The sequence below is a fragment of the Ipomoea nil genome, unplaced genomic scaffold (assembly GCF_001879475.1).
Source record: "Ipomoea nil cultivar Tokyo-kokei standard unplaced genomic scaffold, Asagao_1.1 scaffold1900, whole genome shotgun sequence".
Classification (NCBI taxonomy): Eukaryota; Viridiplantae; Streptophyta; class Magnoliopsida; order Solanales; family Convolvulaceae; genus Ipomoea; species Ipomoea nil.
Genome location: NW_017618328.1, coordinates 1,833,232 through 1,839,231, shown reverse-complemented (window position 1 = coordinate 1,839,231; position 6,000 = coordinate 1,833,232). Strand labels below are relative to the sequence as shown.

Sequence of the window (6,000 nt, the reverse complement as noted above, 5' to 3'; positions counted from 1 at the left end):
CCCTCGCCGTGAGCTAGTAGTACAAAATTAAAAAACAAAAAGTACTGTTTCCGTTGTCGAGATTTGAACCCGGGTCCCTCGAGTGAGAGCTAAGTATCCTAATCAACTAGACTACAACAGATTCATTTATCCACTATGTCATCTTTTGAATATCGACAAAATTTTACAGTGGACCATGATCCCCACAGCTGTGTGTACCATTTTAAAAAATGCTGTCTTTTCTTTTAATGAAAAGAAACCGCACCCGTTCTGTGAAATTAGTTCCGTTTGTATAACATTTTAAGTTTCATTTTATTTATATTGTAGTTTCATTTCAGCACAACTAATGTTTCATTTTGTTTAAACTGCAGTTTAATTCGACATTATATGTAGAATAGTCTTATTACAATGTGACTTGTTATTGAATATCATATTAAACTCACTGTAGTCTTATTACAACACCACTAAATAATAATTCTAATTCAACTACGATTATATTTTACACTATACACTCTAATATGTGAAATTGTTATTCTGTTTCATTTTATATACACTATAGTTTCATTTAAAAACAACTAAAGTTTCATTTTGATATAACTACAGTTTCATATTTCAATTTAACACTCAATATGTGATACATGTATGTTATTCAGTTTCTTTTTACACGTACAGTAGTTTTTTTTTTTAGCAAACCTAAAGTAACATTTCAATCCAACTACAATTTTATTTATCAATATACAGTCAATTTGTGAGACTTGCTATTTAGTTTCATTTTAGACATACTGCAGTTTCGTTTCAACACAACCAAATTATCATTTCAATTCAATTACAGTTCATTTACAATATCTGCGAGACAAAGTATTCATCTTAATATGAAATACACTGTAGTTTCATCGTATTATAAACACATAAAAAAATATGAGATTTGTTACAATTTAACGGTGGTCGTTTCTTTAATTAAAGACACGATGCCATTTTCGGAACGTGGTCCACTAAACTGTGTGGACCAAGGTCCACGGTATAAAAACCGCCTTTGCACACCATCGATCTTGTATTATCTAGTGGCCTATAATTCCCTAACAAAAAAGCATTGGTAATTAAAAATAGGAACGTACGGGGACGTAATTGTCATTATTAATTATCAATATGGGGTGGTAGTGTAGTTGGCTAGCGTGTAGGTCTCATAGCTTTTGAGTGATCCTGAGGTCGAGAGGCCGAGCCCCTTACATCCCATATTCCGCAAGTGGTTTTTCCCCTCGCCGTGAACTAGTAGTACAAAATTAAAGAACAAAAAATAGTGTTTCCGTTGCCGGGATTTGAAAATGAGTCTCTCGGGTGAGAGCCGAGTATCCAAACCAAATAGACTACAACGGATTCATTTTTCCACTATGTCATCTTTTGAATATCGACAACATTTTACAGTGGACCATGATCCACACAGCTGTGCAGACCATTTTCCAAAACGGTGTCGTTTCTTTTAGTGAAAAGAAACCGCACCCGTTCTGTGAAATCAGTTCGGTTTGTATAACATTTTCAGGTTCATTTTATTTATATTGTAGTTTCGTTTCAGCACAACTAATGTTTCATTTTGTTAAAACTACAGTTTCATTCGACATTATATGTAGAATAGTCTTATTACAATGTGACTTGTTATTGAATATCATATTATACTCAATGTAGTCTTATTACAACACCACTGAATTATAATTCTAATTCAACTACGTTTTTATTTTACAATATACACTCTAATATGTGAAATTGTTATTCTGTTTCATTTTATATACACTATAGTTTCATTTAAAAACAACTAAAGTTTCATTTTGATATTACTATAGTTTCATATTTCAATATAACACTCAATACGTGAGACATGTATGTTAATCAGTTTCTTTTTATACGTACTGTAGTTTCATTTCAGCAAAACTAAAGTAACATTTCAATCCAACTACAATTCTATTTGACAATATACACTCAATATGTGAGACTTGCTATTCAGTTTCATTTTAGATATACTGCAGTTTCGTTTCAACACAATCAAATTATCATTTCAATTAAATTACAGTTTCATTTACAATATTTGCGAGACAAAGTATTCAGTTTAATTTGAAATACACTGTAGTTTCATCTTATTATAAACACATAAAAAAATATGAGATTTGTTAAAATTTAACAGTGGGCGTTTCTTTAATTAAAGACAAGATGCCATTTTCGGAACGTGGTCCAGTAAACTGTGTGGACCAAGGTCCACTGTATAAAAACCGCCTTTGCACACCATCGATCTTGCATTATCTAGTGGCCTATAATTCCCTAACATAAAAGCATTGGTAATTAAAAAAAGGAACGTACTGGGACGCAATTGTCATTATTAATTATCAATATGGGGTGGTAGTGTAGGAGGCCGAGCCCCTCACATCCCATATTCCGCAAGTGGTTTTTCCCCTCGCCGTGAATTAGTAGTACAAAATTAAAGAACAAAAAATAGTGTTTCCGTTGCCAAGATTTGAACCCGGGTCTCTTGGGTGAGAACCGAGTATCCTAACCAACTAGACTACAACAGATTCATTTTTACACTATGTCATCTTTTGAATATCGACAAAATTTTACAGTAGACCATGATCCACACAGCTATGTGGACCATTTTCCAAAACGGTGTTGTTTCTTTTAATGAAAAGAAACCCACCTGTTCTGTGAAATTAGTTCGGTTTGTATAACATTTTCAGTTTCATTTTATTTATATTGTAGTTTCATTTCAGCACAACTAATGTTCCATTTTGTTTAAACTACAGTTTCATTCGACATTATATGTACAATAGTCTTATTACAATGTGACTAGTTATTGAATATCATAGTATACTCACTGTAGTCTTATTACAACACCACTAAATTATAATTCTAATTCAACTACGATTTTTGTTTACAATATGCACTCTAATTTGTGAAATTGTTATTCTGTTTCATTTTATATACACTATAGTTTCATTTAAAAACAACTAAAGTTTCATTTTGATATAACTATAGTTTCATATTACAATATAACACTCAATATGTGAGACGTGTACGTTGTTTAGTTTCTTTTTATACATACTGTAGTTTCATTTCAGCAAAACAAATGTAACATTTCAAACCAACTACAATTCTATTTGACAATATACACTCAATATGTGAGACACGCTATTCAGTTTCATTTTAGACATACTGCAGTTTCGTTTCAACACAACCAAATTATCATTTCAATTCAATTACAGTTTCATTTACAATATTTGCGAGATAAAGTATTCAGTTTAATTTGAAATACACTGTAGTTTCATCTTATTGTAAACACATAAAAAATATGAGATTTGTTAAAATTTAACGGTGGTCGTTTCTTTAATTAAAGACACGATGCCATTTTCGGAACGTGGTCCACTAAACTGTGTGGACCAAGGTCCACGGTATAAAAACCGCCTTTGCACACCATCGATCTTGCATTATCTAGTGGCCTATAATTCCCTAACATAAAAGCATTGGTAATTAAAAAAAGGAACGTTCGGGGATGTAATTGTCATTATTAATTATCAATATGGGGTGGTAGTGTTGTTGGCTAGCATGTAGGTCTCATAGCTTCTGAGTGATCCTGAGGTCGAGAGGCCGAGCCCCTCACATCCCATATTCCGCAAGTGGTTTTTCCCCTCGTCGTGATCTAGTATACAAAATTAAAGAACAAAAAATAATGTTTTTGTTGCTGGGATTTGAACCCAGGTCTCTCAAGTGAGAGCTGAGTATCCTAACCAAATAGACTACAAAGAATTCTATTTTCCACTATGTTATAATTTGAATATCGACATAATTTTACAGTGGACCATGATCCACACAGCTGTGTGGACCATTTTCCAAAACGTTGTCGTTTCATTTAATGAAAAGAAACCGCACCCGTTCTGTGAAATTAGTTCGGTTTGTATAACATTTTAAGTTTCATTTTATTTATATTGTAGTTTCATTTCAGCACAACTAATGTTTCATTTTGTTTAAACTACAGTTTCATTCGACATTATATGTACAATAGTCTTATTACAATGTGACTTGTTATTGAATATCATATTATACTCACTGTAGTCTTATTACAACACCACTAAATTATAATTCTAATTCAACTACGATTTTATTTTACAATATACGCTCTAATATGTGAAATTGTTATTCTGTTTTATTTTATATACACTATAGTTTCATTTAAAAACAACTAAAGTTTCATTTTGATATAACTATAGTTAATATTACAATATAACACTGAATATGTGAGACATGTATGTTATTCAGCAAAACTAAAGTAACATTTCAATCCAACTACAATTCTAATTGACAATATACACTCAATATGTGAGACTTGCTATTCAATTTCATTTTAGACATACTGCAGTTTCATTTCAACACAACCAAATTATCATTTCAATTCAATTACAGTTTCATTTGCAATATTTGCGAGACAAAGTATTCAGTTTAATTTGAAATACAATGTAGTTTCATCTTATTATAAACACATAAAAAATATGAGATTTGTTAAAATTTAACGGTGGTCGTTTCTTTAATTAAAGACACGATGCCATTTTCGGAACGTAGTCCATTAAACTGTGTGGACCAAGGTCCACGGTATAAAAACCGCCTTTGCACACCATCGATCTTGCATTATCTAGTGGCCTATAATTCCCTAACATAAAAGCATTGGTAATTAAAAAAAGGAACGTATGGGGACGTAATTGTCATTATTAATTATCAATATGGGGTGGTAGTGTAGTTGAATAGCGTGTAGGTCTCATAGCTTCTGAGTGATCCTGAGGTCGAGAGGCCGAGCTCCTCACATCCCATATTCCGCACGTGGTTTTTCCCCACGCCGTGAACTAGTAGTACAAAATTAAAGAACGAAAAATAGTGTTTCCGTTGCCGGGATTTGGACCCGGGTCTCTCTGGTGAGAGCCAAGTATACTAACCAATTAGATTACAACGGATTCATTTTTCCACTATGTCATCTTTTGAATACCGAAAAAATTTTACAGTGGACCATGATCCACACAGCTGTGTGGACCATTTTCCAAAACGGTGTCGTTTCTTTTAATGAAAAGAAACCGCACCCGTTCTGTGAAATTAGTTCGGTTTGTATAACATTTTCAGTTTCATTTTATTTATATTGTAGTTTCATTTCAGCACAACTAATGTTTCATTTTGTTTAAACTACAGTTTCATTCGACATTATATGTACAATAGTCTTATTACAATGTGACTTGTTATTGAATATCATATTATACTCACTGTAGTCTTATTACAACACCACTAAATTATAATTCTAATTCAACTACGATTTTATTTTTCAATATACACTCTAATATTTGAAATTGTTATTCTGCTTAATTTTATATACACTATAGTTTCATTTAAAAACAACTAAATTTTCATTTTGATATAACTATTGTTTCATATTACAATATAACACTCAATATGTGAGACATGTATGTTATTCGGTTCTTTTTTATCCATACTGTAGTTTCATTTCAGCAAAACTAAAGTAACATTTCAATCCATCTACAATTCTATTCGACAATGTAAACTCAATATGGGAGACATGCTTTTAAGTTTCATTTTAGACATACTGCAGTTTCGTTTCAACACAACCAAATTATCATTTCAATTCAATTACAGTTTCATTTATAATATTTGCGAGACAAAGTATTCAGTTTAATTTGAAATACACATTAGTTTCATCTTATTATAAACACATAAAAGATATGAGATTTGTTAAAATTTAACGGTGGTTGTTTCTTTAATTAAAGACACGATGCCATTTTCGGAACGTGGTCCACTAAACTGTGTGGACCAAGGTCCACGGTATAAAAACCGCCTTTGCACACCATCGATCTTGCATTATCTAGTGGCCTATAATTCCCTAACATAAAAGCATTGGTAATTAAAAAATGGAACGTACGGGGACGTAATTGTCATTTTAATTATCAATATGGGGTGGTAGTGTAGTTGAATAGCGTGTAGGTCTCA

At 32.0% G+C, this 6,000-nt stretch overlaps 1 non-coding gene across 1 annotated transcript; it reads right to left on the bottom strand.

The window, feature by feature from the left end:
• Nucleotides 1-2,464: 2,464 nt before the first annotated feature.
• On the bottom strand, nt 2,465-2,537 carry TRNAE-CUC. The gene has a single exon. It is a non-coding gene; the product is annotated as a tRNA-Glu (tRNA).
• Between the last annotated feature and the right edge of the window lie 3,463 nt (nt 2,538-6,000).